This window comes from Monodelphis domestica, chromosome 5 (genome assembly GCF_027887165.1).
Source record: "Monodelphis domestica isolate mMonDom1 chromosome 5, mMonDom1.pri, whole genome shotgun sequence".
NCBI lineage: Eukaryota > Metazoa > Chordata > Mammalia > Didelphimorphia > Didelphidae > Monodelphis > Monodelphis domestica.
Window position 1 is genome coordinate 157,483,017 of NC_077231.1, and position 21,498 is coordinate 157,504,514.

The following is a 21,498-nucleotide window of genomic DNA, read 5'->3' on the forward strand; positions in this document are numbered from 1 at the left end:
TTGTGTGGAAAGTGTTTTGTAGTTGTGTTCATATAGTTCCTGTGTTTATCTTGGCAGATAGATTCCTAATTATTTTATATTGTCTAAGTTGATTTTGAATGGAATTTTTCTCTAATTTCTGCTGCTGAGGTGTGTTGGAGATATATAGAAATGCTGATGACTTATGTAGGTTTATTTTGTATCTTGCAATTTTTCTGAAGTTGTTGATTATTTCAACTAGCTTTTTAATTGATTCTCTAGGATTCTTTAAGTAGACCACCATATCATCTGCAAAGAGTGATAGCTTGGTCTTCATTGTCAATCTTAATACCTTCAATTTCTTTTTCTTCTCTAATTGCTACTGCTAGTGTTTCTAGTACAATGTTAAATAATAGAGGTAACAATGGGCATCCTTATTTCACTCCTGATCTTATTGGGAATGCATCTAGTTTATCCCCATTTCAGGGGATTTGCTTTGGTAGTATCTTCCCTTTTGACTCAGAAACTCAACTGAGGGCAGGTAATGTGGTACTCTTTGTGTAACACTTTAAAATGTTTTTCCCTGAGGCTATCTATACAGTCCCTGCTGCCTCAGCTGCCTCAGCTCTATCCAGCCTTGTTTCTGCCCAAGTTCCATGCTCTGCTGCTCAGGCTCTACACCTTGGGTCTCAAGTCTCAATGCAAAGGTTTAAGTCTATGGTTCTTTCATCCATAGCTGGAGAATTTAGATATTGCCAGGCCCTCACTCTGACTCTGGTGAGATAGGTGGTATGGCAGAAGTATAATCAGATTGCCCTTTAATAAGTGTAATTTCACACCCTTATATCATGGGAATCCCCAAATATTGGCTACATTTAAGGCTACATCCAGTGGGAAAATCCCTTTACTCATTTGATTTTGATTCCTATCCTTTTGAGAGGTTTTTAATGATCCCTTGGAAGGAGATAAATAAGGTTCCTGCTACTGAACCCTCATTGTAGTTCTGCCTCCCCATTCACATTTAAATGTAGGAGAATTGGATTTATATTTTCATCCATTTTTCCAAATCAAGATTCCCCCTCCTCTCTTCTTTTGTAAACAAAATACTAAGTACTTTCATTTATTTTAGCTTCATTTATCTTAAGGTAACCTTGTTCATATAGGTTCTCTTCCCCTTATACTCAGCCTCCCCCAATTTGATTTTCCTTTTTCTCATTTTGGAATTTTGCATTTTAGTTCATTTTTACTACTGATTTGACATTTCTTTATTTATTCCCCCCAATGATATTATCAAATAAAATGCCCTTTCCTCTCTACCCCTTCAGCTTGTTTTCTTTATTAGTGTTTTAAATTTAATTTTTGCACATTTTTGTACAAAATGATCTTTCCTTAATTTTTAAAAAATATTTCCTGTCTGTTTTAGATTTTATACTTGTTTGATTAATATTTTTATGTATGGAATCTTTCCTTTTAGTCCTTTGATGCTATTCATGGAGTTCTTGCTTCTAATGTATCTATTTTGTGGTTCATTCCAAACAGTTTTCATTTTATTATTTTCTATACCTTCACCCATTCCTCTCTTTTCTGTTTTACCTAAAGTTTAGAAATACATATTCCTTCAGACTATGAAAAGGATATTCCTTCATTATGGAAATTGTCCTTCATCCCTGATTATACAGTTCATTATTGATATCCATTTTCCTTTTAGTCATTTTCCCCCAAATTGCTTCAAATTCTCTTTTGTGGATTCATACTTTTGCATCAGGAACTCTGATTTCCTTTTGTCGGAGGCAGTATATATATATATATATATATATATATATATACACACACACACACACACACACACACATATATGTATATTTGTGTGTGTGTGTGTGTGTGTGTGTGTGTATGTATTCTACATAGGCACCAAATCCCTTTAGATCATATTCTTTGCAAGGTTCCCATTTTCCTGTATAGAATATCTCTCTTTACTCTTAGGAAAAGTCATCAGAGGTAACCCTTCCAACCAATAAAACAAGTTTCCCTTTTTCTTTCCTCTATTTTAATCACTAATTTTTGCCTTTTTAATCTATTTGCTTTCAGATTTTCTCTTTTCTAAGAGACTAGAGGAGCATTTACCCTTCATTACTAGCTTTTGATGTGATTAGGGTATTTCACACATTCACTTTTATCTTATTCTTTCCCTTCCCACTTTTATGGACACTCCCATTTTGCAATTTAGTTCCACAAAATCAGCCAGTCAAGGAAACAACCACCACCAATGAATCACTTGTAAACAAAGTATTGTATATTTTAGATCATGTTGTTTAGGGCTTTTTTCTCCACCATTTCTTCTTTTTAACTTCTTTTTTCACCATTATCTCCTAGTTTCCATTTAAAAATATTTATCTTTATAATAATCTCTTTGTTGTAATTTTCTGATGTTGTTATTCAAGGTTGCTTTATTTGTTAAACACTTGTATTTCTGATGTCTAGATTTCTTGAGAAGCAAATGGCTTTTTTAGGTCTAGTTTTGTTTTGAGGAACAATTGAAATGGCCTTTTAAAAATTGATTGTTCATTTTTCTCACTTGCAGTTAAGCTTAGATTTGTTGGGTAAGTCACTTCAGACAATCTCTAGAACCTCCTTTACTCTTTGAAACACATTCCCTTCATTCCTGCCTATTCTCTCAGGGGCAGAATAATCTTATGTTATTCAAATATCTTTTTCTTCTCATTTAAAAATATGACTTGCTTATAAAAATGTTGTTTATCAATGAAGTTATTAAAATAAATGTAAACCAATGTCTGTCTTGGAGCTCATAGCATAGTTGCTTTTCTCATTTTTGTTTCCGTTTCCAAAGGAATCTGTAGATTCTTTCATTTGGTACATAACTTTCTTTTCTTGTATTATTTTCTTTATTATACTTTTCAAGTTTTTTTTCCAATTTATATCATTATGAATCCAAGTAATTTGTGTTTATGATTATTTTGTGTTTAATAGTTTTGCTTTGATGGAGATGCTTTCATTTAACTTTATTGGTTTTTTTTTCTGTTCTGATTTTCCTTCATTTCTGTGTAGGTATATTTCTGATTACTTATCTTCTCAATGGTTCTTTAATGAGACCTGGAACTAAAGACTTGAATTTTTTCATTCTGTGAGTTATTTCTACTGTACAAGCCATAAATTCTGCTTTCATAATCCTTATTTTTCTTCAAGATTATTCCAAAATAACCCACTATGGCTCCATCCATGCTCTTTTTTGGAAACCAGTGTCCTTTGTTTCCCTGTGTTTTACTTCATTTTCTTTTGCCTTGAAATATTTATTCATGAATGTCTGGACTCTTTTACCTGATCTGGAGGCCATCTACATTCCCTACTACTGTTAATTTCTGTTTGTTTAAATGCTTAAGTTCAAGGTCTTTAGTTAAGTTTTATTTTTCCTTAGATCTTTGATAATTTCAATCTTTTGTCTCTATTTTCCTGTATTTCCCACTTTGCCATCTTCATTTCTGATGGCAGTTTTCTTGTATCAATATATTCAAAGCTGCCTCCACCCAGGATGGGCAGTTTTCAGACCCAGGCACAAGTGATTTCTGGGGACGCAGAACTGGCCATACCTGGAGCTAGATTGATCAAATACCATAAAGCCACACATTTTTACTTCCCAGTTTCCCTCTAGTTCTTCAATTTCTGACTGAGTTCTGTTGTAGCACAGAATATTGCTATATAGCTATTACAGCCAAAATAAATTATTGCCTTTTGTATCTCCATGGCAATAGGAAGAAGAGGATCTCAGTAGAGAGTTGAGCTCTGTTGCAAGTAAGTGTGTCAGCTTGATCAGATCTTTTAAGAGGAGAAAGTGGTTAGGAAGAGGGTGCTGAATATCATACAAGGAATCAAGCTTTCTTCTTTTTCAAAAATTTCACTGAGTTTTTGTTCTGTTTGGGCTCTTGGTGTCTTAGCTCATACATATAGGTGAAATTTATTTGTATTATGCATATAATTGCTATTCTGAAGAGGTTTGAGAACTCATGAATATTCGATAAATCATCTAGTCAACAATGTTATTGGTTATGTGAACTAGCCAACAATGCTTATTTGAAATAGAAACAAGATTACATTGCAGAATTCTTGAATGAAATTACATTCACTCTGGTCAGATTAAAACTAGACTTTAAAGTGTTTGGTAGGCCAATACCCCTCCCCATAAATTACTATGTAAATATCTTATAACACACTCTCTGCTGTATTATAATTTATATCTGCTAAAGCTAACATTTAATTTTGATATGAAGGAACAATTAGAATACTAATGAATCAGACTTTCATGCCACTTTTATAAAGGATAATAATTTATTCAGTTAAATGAAACCCTGTGATTCAATAACAGTTATTTGGACCTACAAGTAGGGAGTTACCCTGGATCTCTTATGTGAAATGAAAAATGAGTAGAATTCAAATATACTTGGAGAACTTAAGTTGCTATTGAATCACTGGAACTAATACTTTCAGAAAGGCAGATCATGTCCCTTAAAATAAACACTATTAACTTGATCACACATGTGATGGATATTCAAGATATTAAGTATGTTAAATGTTTTTCTCAGCTAGTGTTTTTGTTTAACTAGGGCAATACAGTTGATTTTTTAGTCTAAATTCTAGTTGGTGATTTGTTCTCAATCTAGTAAAAGGACAAAAGTATCACATGTTTTGGCCTCCCTCTCTCAAAAGTCAATGATGATTTCTACTGCCTGACAGAAGCAAATTTTAACCTTGGCCATTTCACCCTTGGATCTCTGTGTTAATCCTACCTTTGGTTTATCTTTCTGGTCCATAATATATATTCTGTGCTTTGGCTGCTCTGTTTCAGTTTATTGCTTATTTTATGACCTGTGGTATTATGTTGTTAGACATAGCTATGCCATTTTATTTTTTTAGTTGGTTAGTGGAACTAATTCTATATTTGCCAGTAGTATCTCAGCTTAATACTGAGGCTAGCTACCATTCTGGAGTTACTCAGTTTCTGCTATCATGAGTTGACTATGACAAGCTGCCAGTTTTGTACACATTAGCTATATACTCTTAGTCAATCCATTTAAGATTCCAGACCTCCAGTTTCATTATGTAATTAAGTAAGAAAATCACAGTTTCACTCCCCACTCAAGAACTGTACAACTTTAAACTGGTAAAGCTCTTCTGGAAAGAAATTGGTAGTTATGCTAAGAAATTTACTAAAATATTCATACTCATTGATTCAGAAATCCCCATTGATTCCTCAAGGCAGTAAAATCACCATAGACCTCCAAAATATTCATAGCAATATGTTACTCATTATAACAGTAAAGAAGTAAAAACAAGATAGATTACCATTCCAAGATAGAGAAATGGTAACATGAGTCATGGCATAAGAATGGACTGAATTACTTGTATACAGTAAAAAATGAATATGAGAGATTTAAAGAAACATGGGAGCACATCAGCTGATAAAGGGGAAGTAGACAGTGTCTCTCTCACTCTTTCTCACTCAGTCTCACTCTTTCCCCCTCCCAACAAATACTCATATGAATACAAAAATGTATTTACAGTATATTTATTTTATTGGAAGGAACAATAAAAATACAAAAAATGAATACTATGTAATGATTGTCACCGACTTGGATCCTGTAAAAGAAATTCACCTTCCTCTCTTTTTTCTGTTTTATTATGGGATTATTGAAGAATTTTACATAGACTTTAAGCCATATATAATGTGTTGAAACATAATTTATGTCTTCTTTCTTTTTAATTTCCTATTATAAGAAACATAGGATATGGGAAAAAGTAATGATAAATTTGAAAATGAATGTATAAAAAATGACCAAACATAATAAATATGTCATTTTAGGGAGAAAAATTTAAACCAATTAAAATAAAATAAAGGGGTCATATTTTGGCCTCAGAAAAGAGAACAAGAAATCAACTATCTTCCCTTTGTTGGAGAAATAGGGAACTGTCAATGTCAGTAAAGTGTACTATGAACTTAATTTTGCTTAACTGAATTTCTTTTATACAAGGGCCTAACAGCAAATATTTACAAATAACTCTAAGAATTGGGTTACTTAGATGGCTATGTGGATAGAATCAGACCTGAAGATGGGAAGTTCTAGGTTAAAATCTGGCTTCAGATACTTCCTATCTGTATGACCCTGGCGAAGTCACATAGCCACCATTGCCTAGGCCTTATTGCTCCTCTGCCTTGGAAGTGATACTATCAATTTTAAAACAGAAGGCAAGAGTTTAAAAAAAAAAATAGAGAGAGTGCTTTGTACCTTTTAGCTAATCTTATTGACCATTCATCTTGTAAGGTGAGTTGTGGATAGAAATCTGTGAATAACTATAACATAAAACCAAAACACATTAATAAAACTGAGTTAAATTAAATTAAACTAACCCAACAGGTCAAGATTGATTTCAACTTATTCTATACATATGTAAGAATGCAGGTAGCATAGTTAGTAGAGAACCAGCCTTTAAGTCAGGAAGAATTGGTTTCAAATTTCATGTTTGACACATCCTGGCTATGTGACCACAACTGATGACCCATAGACATCTATGATCATAGTTAGTTACAGAGGAAATGCCAACCTTCATTGGCTGAGGGAGTTTCACATAGAGTGAAATCACAGAATTTGTGCCTTTCCCTGTTTCTGCTATCAGAATTTAGGTCCCTGTGTAATGTCCAGACCTTTCTAAGAGAGGAAAATCATATTCAGTATGCAAGAAAAGCAACCCAAGTGGGGGAGGAGCAAGGGAAGACAGAGAATTCTGGGAAAGAACAGAAGAGCTGAGAATATTCAAAAGCAGTTACTTCACTTATCTTTGGGAACTCCTCAAGGGTGGTTGATTTAAGAGAAATCTCGGAGGCAGAGGACCTTCTGAGCATTAACCATCTCTCTGTGAACCCAAATCCCTTGGCTCCAGCTAATGAGAAAGGGAGTGGATAGGACTTTTATTATAAAGCCATACAAACAAAGAAGACTTTCCTCTCCATCCCCTAAATTTGTCCTTGAACTTTACAGTACAACTAGGGAAGATAGAAATCAGGACAGCTCTCACAACTGACCAAGGAGGGTCAGGCAAGCAGCCTGATCCTTCAGGATTTGGGGGAGGGGGTCAGTTGTTAGCTCTTAGGGTTTTCCTACTTTCCATTTCCTTACTCCACAACCCTATTTATTCATCCTGTCTTCTATGTGTCCTTTAAGAATAAATAGTTATTCTTTAGATCAAGTGTCTGCCTCATAATATCCAGGGAGAGAAATCTGAAGCTTGGGGAGTAAGACTGTACTTTCTCCTCAAGAAGGGAGAATCAGTTTCAGCCCTTGATTTTACATTCAACTCAATCTCTGAAGGGACCTAGTGTGTTCTTTCCACAGACAACTTGAGCTGTCCTCACTAGGGAGAGGGGAGGACTAATCTCTCCCACTTCTCCATCTTCTGACTCCATTCCACTTCTCTCTCTATTCTCAAAATATATGTAGTGGGTGGCTCCATTTCCCCATCCATTACACTTTTCATTTTCCCATTGCACAAAGGTGGTCCTAGGCTTTGGAAGTGTAGCAGCAGAAGACAAGTTCTAGATGCCTACCAAGATGCCTTCTGGAATGAACAACATGGCTTTCTTCTAAAGATCAGATTTCCTCAGTATGAAGGGGATCTTCACTATAGCCAAAAGATGATTTTGTTTTAGGGGTGGGGATGGGATCAGAACATAAAAGAAAATATACTAAAGGATAGTGAGGTTTACATTCTGAATATGTATCCAAAGTGTATAGTTAGAAATTCTTGAACCCCTAAAACTACATTACCCAAAATTCCTTTCTTTATTACCTAGAATCCTTTTTTCTTTTCCTGAGTCCTCTCATTTGTGTGATTGTATTTAAGTGGGCTTTAACTCCTCCCAAGCCCTCTTTGTGGGGACTTTGGTACTTTTTTTGAATGTGCATTATCTACTATTTTAATAATAATGCATACTCCAAAAGCTTTAGACTATACATATAATGCCATTGACTGTTTAAAAGACTTATGAGACTTTGCTTAATGATTTTGTCAGATTAGAGAAGAGAAGGAATACAAAAAGAGCCACTGTACAGTGCTAAAGAAGTACAGAGTACCTGCACAGTGCCTATGGAACACGTATTGATTTAGAATCTTGAACCTTAGAGACCATATTTTCCACAATCCCCTTTTCCCTTTCCTGTTTGTGTGTCTCCTTACCTGGGGGGGAGTTTTGAGTTCCTGTTTCCGCCCACACTCTTTCTCTGGTTCCATGGTGGAGGAGAGAGGGAAGAATGGCTCTTGGTTTTTGCTAGCCTTATTTCCTTATACTTCAAGATAAATATTTAATAAACATTATTAAATATAATGCTTGGAGTAATGGATATTAATTTTAATCTTTACATTTTGGTGAGCACGCAGAGATTCTAGAACTTGGCTTTTCTTGTTCCTTTTCTTAAAAGCTGGCAGCCCGTTTACAGCCAAGCAACCATGGTGGCTTAAAACTGCTACTGGTTTGCAACCAAAGCTGCTTTTCTACTGGTAGTTTTCAAACCCTCTCTCCAGCTGCCCAGCTGTAGCCCATTCCTCTAGCTCTCCTACCGCCTTCCAAGCCTCTGGCAGCTGCGAGTATTTGAGTATTTTTACACCCTGACTGCCCTGATGTATCCAGTTGCCTTAATTTATGGGATTTGGTGGAGAAGCCACTCCCTGCCCATGTCCTGGAGAGCAGCCCTATCAGCCTGATTGACCATTCCTGCCTGCAGCTTGGCCAAACCCTGGCTAAGCGGCAGGCTTCCCCTCTGCCTCAAACTACTACCTCAGCTGCAGCACCCCAGGCCCACCCTGGTGCTGCTGCATCCTCCAGCTGCTGAAGCTTAGTCACACCTGGCTTGGCTTCTCCTACCCAAGGCCCAAAGCCTCTGTTGGGTTTTATTTTTCCTTAGCCAGAGCTAGTTCCAGCCTGGCCCCCACCCCCACGATGCTGCTGCTTCTGCTGCTTCTACTACCGCTTCTGCTGCCCTGATCTCCATTCCAGCTGATGAATATAAGCTTCCCTTTCCCCAGACAGCATGGGAGGGAAGGCTCTTTCCCTGCTGGATAGCTGATTGCCCCCTAGGTTCCACTAGGCTCTTTGCCTTGACTGGGAGGGCCTTAGCCCTCTTTTAAACCACCCCAGTTTAACTCCTACCCCTCCTTGCTTTACCAAATTTGCCTTACTACCATCTCTTGGTCTCCACCAGATTTTGTAGTCATATCCTCCCTTTTGGTTTCTTGCAGGTCCTAACCACACCCCTTACCCTAAAAACCACACCCCTAACCCTCCCACTTGTAGTGCTGCCTCTTGGCCACTAGAAGTCAATATTGAGCACTATTTTTTTCTTCTCTCTTCCTTTTTTTTTCTTTTCTGTCTCTTCTATTTTTTTCCCCCTTTTCCTGCTTAGCTACAGTGGTTTTTTGCTACCACTAGATGACAGCAATAAATAAATAAATAATTTTAAAAGAATTTAAAAATATTTTTCCCTTTTTAAAAAACATAAATCCAATAAAATCATAAAAAATTAAATAAGCTAAATACCCTCATCTTCTACCCCACCCCTTATAATAACAATTGAAAAATAAGTCAATAAAAATAAATATACATTGTTTCCCTTTTTGATCAAAATGCTAAGCAGCCTAAATGTTACCGTGCATGAAAGCCTTTTGTTTTTTGCCCAATTAGAAGCATGTAAAATTCTAAATCCTCTCCTCTTCCTTGTACTCCTAAGACATTTTCCCCTTGATCTTTATTCTTAAGACAAAAGATGTGTTTATCAGAGTGATTAAAGTAGAAATGCAGGCCGACAAGAAAATTAAATAAAAAAAATTCAAACACCTACATGACCCAATGAAAAATACTGATCCCACCCAAAACAAGTCTGAATATTGTGAGCCTGCTCCTGAACCAAAAATAGAAGACAATTATTTTTTCTCCTGAAATGGAGATGAGATACCCCTCTCTTATACATCAGGTGCAGACCCTTCACTCTTGTACTCTGCAACATCTCTCATGCTCTGGAACTCCTGACTTATCTTACCTCCCCTGATCCTTCTTCTAACCCTCCATCCTCTCCTGCCATTTCTCCCACCTCATGACCAGCCCCAACTACAAAGAAATCTCCTTCTGCTACCATACCTATTCCTATCCTTCTCAGGTGGGAATGTATTATTATTTTCCTCAGGGGGGACTACATTATTGTTGTGAACTTTGACTTGAATTTGAACCAAATTTAGAACAAGAGACTACCTCCCAGAATCTAGAAGGTGCTGTGAAGATACCTGCAGAAACCACATGCTGTACCAAAAGATCCAGAGTGAACTTTGAGATATGGCAAAATTGAACCTGGGAGGGGGAGGTTTAAAATGCTTTTGTTTTGAATGTACACTCTTATGCCAAAGGGGACTGCCCCCTAATTGACTTTTTGTCAATGCACCTATTATTGGTTTTATTCCTTTTCCATTTTTTTCCTCTTATCCCCAAATTATTGTAATTTCCCTTTAAAAACTTTTGCTAGCCTTTCTTCCTTATACTTCAAGATAAATATTTAATAAACATTATTAAATATAATACTTGGAGTACTGGATATTAATTTTAATCTTTACAAGCACAAGGTCAAAGTGACCAGATCCCAGTGGGAGTGATATAAATTTGAGCCAAGACAAGAGGACTTGAACTAGTTTGGGATTCTAGGTTAAGTCACTTTTGAAATCTGTCAGAGGCTGAACTTCCTCTGAACCACATTCTATCAAGCACCTCATTTTTGCTGCCTTTCTGCCTCCCATTTGCTGCTTATATCTAATCCCTTTTCTGTCTTTCATAGTGTGGCAAACTTTCTATAATCCTGGCTTCTGGTTGGGTAAGTTCATAATTGCTTAAGTCATTTTAATTGGGCCCTGATTCAAGGACCTGTTATAGATTTGTTTTTCCTTTACTTAGATTTTTTAGACATATGACTTGCGTTTTGTATTGCATCCACAACTTATTTTTCTCTTTTATTTGGATGTTTTTTATGTTTTTGATTTTCTTTTGCAAATTGATTCATATACCTCATAGCTCAGCCATGCATTCCTGATGATCCCTGTGTTTGTTATTATTCATCTCAGGGGGACCAAATTATTGTTGTGAACTTTGATTTGAATTTGAGCAATTTTAGGATAAGAAACTTGCTACCTCCCAGCATCTAGGAGGCACAATGAAGATGACTGCAGAGACCACATGCTGCACCAGAAGATCCACAGTGAACTTTGTGATGTGAATTGAACTATGGGGTTTGAAATGCTTTTGTTTTGAATTTATGCTCTTATGCCAAAAGGGACTGCCCCCAAATTGGCTTTTTATCAGCTTAGTAATCATTAATTTTGTTCTCTTTTCCTTTTATCCACAAAATATTGCAATTTACAAGTTAAATTTCTATGATCCTTTCAGGGCAATTGGTCTCCTACCAGGATCACAGGGGGGTTATGTATAATTAGAAATTCTTGAACCCCTAAAACTACATTACCCAATGGAGTTCTCCATTAGTGACAATGCAGTGTGAATTTTAGATTTACTCCACCCTATTTAGTCTAACAAACAGGAATGTCTACACCCCTACTTGAAGATTAAATGTTGAGAAGGATGGCCTATGACAGACATGTGCAAATGACAAATCAGAAACAACTGACAGACCCCCTGGCCTGTCTTAAGTCAAGCTTAAGCTACCATTGGTACATGTGAGACTCGGGAAGTGATGTAAAAAATGGTCTATATATTTTGTGTCACTTCCTCACTTCGGTCTCTTTTGGCGGAGAGGTGGCTCTCTTTTGGAGGAGAGGTGGCTCTCTTTTTCATGGCAGAGAGGTGGCTGGTGGCAGCATGCTGGGTGTCTTGGCATGGCTGAAGCTATTGTCCGTGTTTGCATGGTGAGTGTCCTTGATGAGGTAACTGGGAGAAGCTTAGTAGCGTGGTTCAGGTGAGGCATCTTCCCTGAGCTCTCATGGAGTTTAGGCTGATTCCTTTTTTTCCTTTACCTTTCCTAAAAACACTATTCTCCTAGGAGGCCCCTCATCTTGGAGGAGGCCTTGTGGCTAGAAGGTCTCTGAACTCCCCTTGGCTCAGGTTAGGCCGGAGAAATCTTATACCCTTTTCCCTCTTTCTTCTTAATTCCTTCCTTCTATATTAATTAAGCCACCATAAAATTCCTGAACTGACTTGAGAATTTTTAATGGGATTTGAATTAATCCCTGGCAACCATAAGGATAATATATGAGTCAAACCTCTAAATTTACCCCAAGCAGCAGTGATCCTGGAAAACTTGAAGGAATCTAGGAGAAAAAAAAAACAACATTATCCACATTCAGAGGAAAAACTGTGGGAGTAGAAACACAGAAGAAAAATAACTGCTTGAATACGTGGGTCGAGGGGGATATGATTGGGGATATAGACTTTAAATGATCACCCTAGTGCTAACACCAACAACATGGAAATAGGTTCTGATCAAGGACACATTTAATACCCAATAAATTGCACATCGGCTGCAGGAGGGGTCAGGGAAAGGAAATAATGTGGTTCTTGTAACCAAGGAATAATGTTCTAAATTAACTAAATAAATACAATTTAAAAACATACATTACCCAAAATTTCTTTCTGTATTACCTAGAATTCTTTTCCCTTTTCCTGTGTCCTCGAATTTGTGTGATTGTATTTAAGTGGGCTGTGACTCCTTCCATACCCTTTTTTACTCGCAACTGAGCTGTTTAGGTAGTTCTTTTATATTTAAGTTATTATTAATAAAACTTTATAAAATATAATTTTAGTTATTGAATATTAATTTTTAAAACTACAAAATAGTTAAATATTAAAGAAAAATTCTTTGAAAGGATTTGCACCACAGTTATTAGGAAAAAGGAAAGATTAGCAATAAAGCAACAAATAAACTTAAAAGAATAAATAGATATAAGTATTGGCAGCATCACCTTCCAAATGAAGAGGGGCAAAATAGAAAAGACAGTGCATGAATAGGAAATCAAGACCTTATGGGTAAAGTTTTCCATAAGAGTATGTTATATATTATCAATGCATTTACTTACACAATCAAAGTTCAAAAATGTCCTTTAAAAGTTTCAGACATCAAACTAAAAATATATTATATGATATTTTAAACTGAGGGCTATTCTCTTTTGTTAGTCAAATCCTACTGAAATCCAAGTTCATAAAAAGTTATAGAGTACATTTTATTCCACAAAACATATTTGGGTATTTGAAAGTTAAAGTATCATGTACATGTCTCAAACTTTTGAAGCAACTTCAAAAAACATAATTTTTTCTCTTCATTCATTAATCATTAAAATTACTTTTTATGCATCTTTCATAAGAAGAGCAAATTAGTAAGGTTGGACCTTTGTTCAATTAGTTCATCCTCTGACTGCAATTTTTCTTCTCCTTTGGAGGTGATTCTGTCCCTAATTTTGATTTCAAAATTAAATCTTTCTTTTCCACCTTAGCAAATTTATTGATTTTATCTTTTTTTTGGAAATTGCTGCTTCTTAGATAATTCAACTTCATGATGAAATAAGAACTAGTAAAAACTTGTTGGACAGAATAGAACATCCTTATTATTCATTTCTCCCATTTTTGTTCCTATTAAATTTAAATAAAATTTACTATCTTTGTTCAATACAAATAAGTATTGGCAGCATCACCTTCCATATTGAATAGTCTTACTAATTCTAATAAGTCTTTTCCAGTTAGTATTGGGATGTATTTAATCACATACATTTTAGCTTACATAAATTAACAGAAAACAAGAAAATCAATTCTTATCGTATGATGTACCTGCATGATGTTTAAGGTCTTGTTTCTAATAGCTATGTATTCACATTAAGCAAAAGACCTAATTTCATTCTCTTTGTAAAAATATTTTTTTAGTTTTATTACCTCAGTTATATTATTCTAGTATTGGATCTGGGGTCCAAAAATCTGAGTTCTGATCCTAGGCATTTAATACATGGGATTATGGAAAATCAGTTTTCAAAACTTTGGTTTCATTATTGGCAAAAAAAGAGATAATCATTTTCTTTATTCAAAAAATTATTTACCTTGTTTAAAAAACTCTTACGGATGCTTGGGAATGCCCATGTAGAAAATGAAAAGGTCCCTTCTCCTGTGATCTTGCATCTTATTAAATCTATAAAACATATATTCAGATTGTGGTTGTTGTTCAGTTACTTCCATTATATCCAACTTTTCATGACCACATTTGGGGTTTGCTTGGCAAATATGTTGGAGTGATTTTCTATTTCTCCTCTCAATTCATTTTACTGATAAAGAAACTGAGGCAAACAGGGTGAATGACTTACCAGGAGTTACAGAGTTAGTAAGTTACTGAGGGCAGATTTGTACTTGGGAATATGTCTTCTGGACTCCATATCTGACACTATTTCTACTGTGTCACCTGGCTGTCCTTTTACATAGTTATATACATAGATAAGATAATGCAAAATCTTTCCAAAGAAAAATTTAAAATAATTATGTGTGTTGTTAAGGCAGTAATGACTGTTGTTATAAGGAAATGTCCTCTTTGGGAGATTTTAACTAAACTGAGCCTTGATAAAAGCTAGGGGTTCTGTAGGGACACATGTACTGCCTAAATCACAGAAATGTTGGAAGAAATGTGCTTTGCAAAGCTTAAAGTAATTTATAATTGAGTTATTTTTATCACCACTTCTCTAGTGAATAAATCTGTGGGTGAAGTCAACTTAAGACAAAAACTATACAATGAAAGCTTATTGGTGGTTGGAAACTCCAGCTGTATCCAGTTACCAAAGAAGGAGATTGATGTATAATCAGTTTGTTCTCTCCATATGGATTTCTATAAAATTTGATGTACGGGTGGTTTCTTTCCTGAATAGCCTATGGATTCAAAAAGAAGGCATATTTTTATCTTTATCTGCTCAGAAACAAGAAGTCGTTTTTATACCTAGATTGGCATATGCACAAAAATAAGAGAAACAGTATATACATACATGCATATGTATGTACTTTCACACATGGAACTAGAGCAATCCTTTAATCAACTAGAATGCCTGCATCTGTGACTCTACAACTTTAAAATGATAATTATCTAATGAGAGGGTATGTTTTTAATAGATACCTACTTGTGCTATGAAGAAGGATAATTACTGGTGGGCTGTGTACCAAAACAGAATTAAGAACACATTATGAATTTTAACTGTGTTAGAAATACAAACTAATGGTTATTGCTTTTGTGAATATACTGTAGTTATGGTTTTAATTGGTGGTTTTCAGGGCAAAAACTAGCGGCTTACGACAAATAAAATTATTTGATTAATAATGCTACAATAGAAAGAGGACTACATTGGGTCTCAGAAGATATGGATTCTCTTCCCTTTTCTGCTACTAAATAGGGATGTGATTTTTGCTTCAGTCTGTTTACCTCTCTTGGCCATAATTTCCATATATATATATATATATATATATATATATATATATATATAAAATTATAAAAATAAAATAAGCTTCTTCTTGACCATTTTACACTAGCCACTCCAACTTATCCCTTCTTTTTCCTGCAGAATTCATAGAAAATATACAAAATATATATTTCATTATTATTGTCTCTTTAATCCTTTCTCATCTGGCTTACTTTCTCACCACTCAGTAGAAATTTCCTTCTCAAAAGTTATCAGAGACCTCTTAATCACCATGCCACAGAATATTTCTTCTGACTTCATTCTCAATCTTTTTGCAACATCTTGTAATGTTAAATAGCTCCTTCTTTATGCTTTCTCCTTCCTCACTTCCAGATATAGTATCATCACAAGGATCTATTCCACACCCCTCTCCTTCAGGGTCTCCTTATTCTTTTGTAATACTTTCTGGGTAGATTTATACACAAGACTAACATTCCTGATAATTTTACATTCTCGCTATATACTGTTGTTCTTGATGATCTCATTCATCCCAATGTCTTCTATAACCACCTGTACACAAAACTCCCTCCATATATATCCACAGTCCTGACCTCCTTTCAGAATGCCAAACATATCATGGACTGCTACAATATCTTCAACTGGATGTCCTGCTGACATCTCAAGCTCAAATTTGTTAAAAAAAATTAACAAAGACAAAGTTATTTTTCCTTGTGATTTCACAATTTTCATCCATGTTAGTAACATATATATATATATATATATATATATACACTAACTGTAGTTAGTACTAACATGCTTAAAACATTTGTATTATGTAGTGGATAAAATGATGGATCTGGTACAAGGGAAATCTAAATTTAAATCTGGACTTAGGTTTTTATTTGTTGCATTATCCAGGGCAAATCATTTAACCTCTTCAGTTTCTACAATGCTAGAATAGGGATAATATCTATTTCCCATAATTATTGTGAGAATTAAAAGAAATATCTGTAAAATGCTTTTAAAATGTAAAAATATAGATGTAATAAAGATGGGAATTAGGCTGTTTAACTAAAGGATAGTGATGATTCCAACAATAATAAAAAAAAAATTAAGTGTTCCTTAAGCTTCATCCCTTCACCATCCCCTTAACTATTGAACTGTGTCTAATTTTTTAATTCCAACTCAGATGTCATCTTCTCAATCTCTACAATAAATAATTTCATTTTCACATTAGACTTTCCACAGGCATTTTTTTTATCATCTCTCTAGAGAAATCATCAAACAATTGTACTTGTATCATCATTTTCAATGTTTCCTCTAAAGGAATATAAGGTCTATGAGGACAATGACCATTTCTTCTCTCATTGTTTCCACCCAGTCCCTCAGTAATATTCTCCAGAACTTTACATACTTTAAAAATTTACGTAGGAGCTTAGAATAAGTAAATCCTGTGGTATTTTCTGAGTATTAAAATTCTTCCATGTTATGAGTTTATTAAAAGGGAATTTATAGCATACTGCCTCCTATTTGACATTGAACTTGTAAGGCAAATGCAAGCACACTATTGAGACCAAACAGGATACTGTCTATAGAAATTCTATATGAAAGGACAAATGTAACATAATTTCTTAAGTACTTAATATGTATCAGATAATGTGCTAAGCATGACGGGGGTAAATTTTAAAAGGGAAGCTGCCCCTATGCCCTTGAGAAGTTTTTACCCTGGTAAAGGGATACAACACATAGAGTGTTGTTTCACTTCACATGGAAATGTCTTAAATTTCCATAAAATAAGTTACATATGATAGCAGTCAAAACAGCAAATCCCAGCATCTTTAGAATGCCTCAATAAATTATAATATCCAGTCCTGAATGCCCTAGGTCCAGAGGTACTTAGACTGATGATCTTCCATCTTATTGAAGGGATATCAATTGTTGACTCTCATCTCATCAAAGGTGTATATATATATATATATATATATATATATACATATATATATATATCCACATTTATACTCTTGATTAGATTGGGTTGGCACATAAATTAGGAGAAGAGAAGGAGTCTAGGAAAGGGTTAACACATGATAGTGGTTAACAATTTTCGTGGTGAATCACAAAGCACAAAATGAGGGATTTCAAACTGAAGACAAAGAAAACTGGAAGCAATTTTTCATAATCCTTATTTGTTATTATGAATTATATAGTCTGCTAAATTAACCTGTTGACTTACCCTCTCAGTTCTGGATTTCTTCAATGATATATCTCACAGTGGACTTATATCCACTGTCACTCAAGACACTAATATCATAATTGTACTATAAATCTGTTAATTTTGGCTTTCCTTCCTCTAAAATATTTCATATGGTTTAAAGGTTAAAAACAGAATTAAAAATTAGAAGTGAAAAAAAAAACATAAAAACCAGCTCAGGAAAGCAATAGCAGCAGGTGCTACCACATACATGAAATAAGTGAACACCTAGGCTTAGCAACTGTTTTTAAGCTTTCTGAGAACCAAAACAAAGAGAGAAATAACATCTCAGATTTTTCCTTTTTTTCATTTCCCACAATACTGCACTCCTTGGGTGTTCACCATTATTTTGCTACACAAAGAACTTTCTCTCTACTCCTTTTTCACTTTCCTTTTATATAGTCTTACCCCATTAGATAGTAAGCTCCTGAGGACAGACATATTCTTTCTCTTTTATTTATATTTTTTATATCCCCAACATTTAGTGAAGTGCTTGGAGCATGATAATCTTTTCCTTCCAAAAGCAAACAAATAAATTTATTTGCAAAGAAACTACTTTTTCTGTAGAAATAAACTCAGAGATAGAAGTTACATAAAAATATTAATGAGTAGCCTACCTCATGGGGATTTTAGATAGATTAATAAACCTGAAGGAAAGAGTTAAAGAAGATTATAAAATTCTATGCTTGAAACTACAAGAAGTGAGTAAATTGGAAAGGAGAGAGAACAAACATCATTTAAACACCAATTCTTTTCAATGGACACTATATATTAGGTAATATAAAGGGAAAAAAGGAAAAAAATGGCATTGTTTTTATCATGTAGTTTATAATCTAATTCATTTTTCATTCAGAAGAGACATGGAGAAGCCTTTCTACTTCTCAGCAGAGAAGTGGAGTAGAGAACAAGAGGTGCAGTGTGAGATATAAAGGTTTAGCATAGCTAATGTGTGAATTTTTTTGTTTGCCTATTCATGATTTTTATAAAAGTAAGGCATCTTTTTGGTAGGGGGATTGTAGGTAATGTTGGATGGGTTGTCATAGTGATTCAATAAACAACTTTAATTAAATAGTAAAAAGATATAGAAAATAAAAGAAGAGAAGGAGTTAATAGCAACAATGTTGTTTAATTCTACTTTGTTACATTTAATATGTACTTTGAAATACGCAGATGAATGCCATGCCATGTTTGAGGAGTAGGACAGAGATGCTGAGGGATGAGAGAATGTTAGCCTTTGGCCAGTTCCATTTGGCACTCTTAACCATCCAGTTTCCTTTGTCATCAAGTTTCCAGCGAAGTCAACTTGATGTTTCTGACTTCTAGTTTCAAGGGAAGATTGGGTTACTAAAGGAAAATATTCTGGGAAGAAATAAGTCTTGGAGCTGGCACTCTCCATCATGCCTTTACCCTTAGTTTATTTACATTGGGGACTTCACAAAGTTTTCCCATGAGTGAGTTCTAGGACCTTCTCTCTTGGTTATACTCTATTACCCTCTCTTGGTTATACTATGTAACCTCATTCCCAAAGAAAGCATATCTTCAGTCTGTGTTGTCTGCCATATGCTTTCATACATATAATTTCTCTGATTTCTATTTTGCTATACTTTTGATAAATGATTCTCTTTGCTATTCTCTATAAATTTTAATTGTGGAACTATTTTTTGGTGGGAAGTGAAGTAAATGCTTTAACATAAGGCTTAGGGGATTCTTTCTCCCCCTAGTAATTATGCTTTGCATTCAGTTGTTAGATGGAACCTGATAACATCTCCTTGAAAAACCATATCTAAGGGAGCAGATAGATGAAATTTTAGCTTGCTATCCCCTCTCTTCAGTGAACAGAGTGACCTCCAACCCCAACTTCTTGATTCTCCCTGGCACAAATGTGAGAATGCCTTGGAGAAGAGTAGTGGGAGAAGAGGTTAGAGAAATCTATTCTGCCTGCCTTTGGGTCACACAATTATCATCTCTTAGCATTCCCTGGCCCTCACTACACATGTCAAGTTGACACATTCTTTACATCAACATACCTTATTTTTTCATACATTCTACAAATAACAGAAACTGATCTTATTTGCAGGATTTTACAACAAAATCACTACTATTAATATTTTTGCATTTATAGGATTCATTATCTGTCTTTGACCTCTTTGAGGTACATTCCAATTAGTCATATGACTGGATAAAAGGAAAGCCCAGCAAGTAACTTTTGAAATATAATTTCAATTTTTTTCCTCAATGGTTAGAATTTTACACTTTATAGTTCTAATAATATCCCATAAGAGTACCTATTTAACCACATGCTTTCTAACTTTTATAATTTTCCTTTTTGCCAGTCTGATAAATGTGAAATCAGATAGCCATTGTATTTTCTTTTTCTCAAACCATTACCATCTGTCTTAGAAACAATACTATATTTTGATTCTAAGGCATAATACTAGAAGTTTAAGTGATTTGCCCAATATCATACCACTAGGAAATGCCTGAAATCAAATTCAAACCCAAGGCTTTCCTTCTCTAAGTCTGGCCCTCTATCCAATAAGCTGTTTAGCTGCTCTATACAAGATATATATATATATCTCAATCCAGATATGCACTGCTTTGGGGCTCTCACAAGCCTCCCCCTCTTGTCTTCTTGAAAACTGGCAACAAGATGGAGTCTGCCAATAGGCTTACACTCTAGATGTAAATAAATGAGATTGAATTTGCTATCTGGCTGCTTATTTGATTTAATTGTTGATTGGGGCAAAGGGTTAGAGAGTTTGTAGGTCACCCTAAATCTCTTTCTAAATAAATCTAATTATTAAAGAACAAGGTTTTCTTTTAGCCAGGAGAGAGGTAGGAAAAAGGGGAGAACACTGCTCACCAATTTGAGTCCAATATCTCAATAGCTTATGGAAATGAAAGTCTTTGAAAAAATTAGGTTTCTTGACAGGAACCAGTGATGTTTTAAACAAGAATCAGCAATATTAAGAAATCCCCAAAGGTGTCTTGAAAATGACCCAGAGAAATAGCTCCTCCTTCCACTCCTTTCTTTGTCTCAGCACTCAAGACCCCCTCCTCAGGAGAATTTCCCAGAAGTCCTTGTTCAGTTTCCAACTGCAGTTCCAACATTCCAATTTCCCACAACAGTTTTTTTTTTTACTACTCCACACCATTACACATTTATTATTTAAGCTTATTGTATAATTAAAAATCTGTTACCCTAAAAAAGAACTACATTTCCCAGGAGCCCACTGACTTCCTGTTGTTAAGTATTTCCTGTAGACAGGGCATATTAGGCAAGGATGTGAAGGGTCCTGTCCTGTTTTTGGCATCTTTGCTCAATGGTGGTGAGAAGGATTTTCAACAGGCTGATCAGCCATGGGTATGTGGTCTTTACTTTTTATCCCTCTTAGTCATTTATTTCTAATTATCCTTTAATAAATCTCCTAAAATATAATACTTTTATTATTGAGATTTAAATTTATTTTTTACATTTATGGCAACAAGAAGATGGAAAAAAAACTTCTTAATTTTGTTAAGATAGCCTAGATAAAATTTTAAGCCATATTTCTCCTGCCAAGTCTTTTTGCCCACCCCCCTACCCCCCACAAATTCCTAGCAAACTCTAAACTCTCTTTGGAGCTACTGCCTTTTTCTTTCCCTACTTTTTGCCCGATTGCTCTCCCTACCTGACCAGCCTATTTTTATCAAGGGGACTCTTGGCAAAGAGGAGATAAGTCACTTATCTCGCCCATGTGCTTGAGCCCATGTTCCTCAGTTCTTCCCTGCTTCCACTGGTGTTCCTAATACTGCTGTCGATCCAGCCTACTGGGTTG

At 35.0% G+C, this 21,498-nt stretch overlaps 1 long non-coding RNA gene across 1 annotated transcript; it reads right to left on the reverse strand.

The window, feature by feature from the left end:
- Window positions 1-5,526: 5,526 nt before the first annotated feature.
- On the reverse strand, window positions 5,527-21,048 carry LOC103097984 (uncharacterized). The gene is made up of 3 exons (XR_472850.3): window positions 20,544-21,048; window positions 14,095-14,183; window positions 5,527-12,321 (listed from the first exon to the last, which is right to left on the reverse strand). It is a non-coding gene; the product is annotated as an uncharacterized LOC103097984 (long non-coding RNA).
- Between the last annotated feature and the right edge of the window lie 450 nt (window positions 21,049-21,498).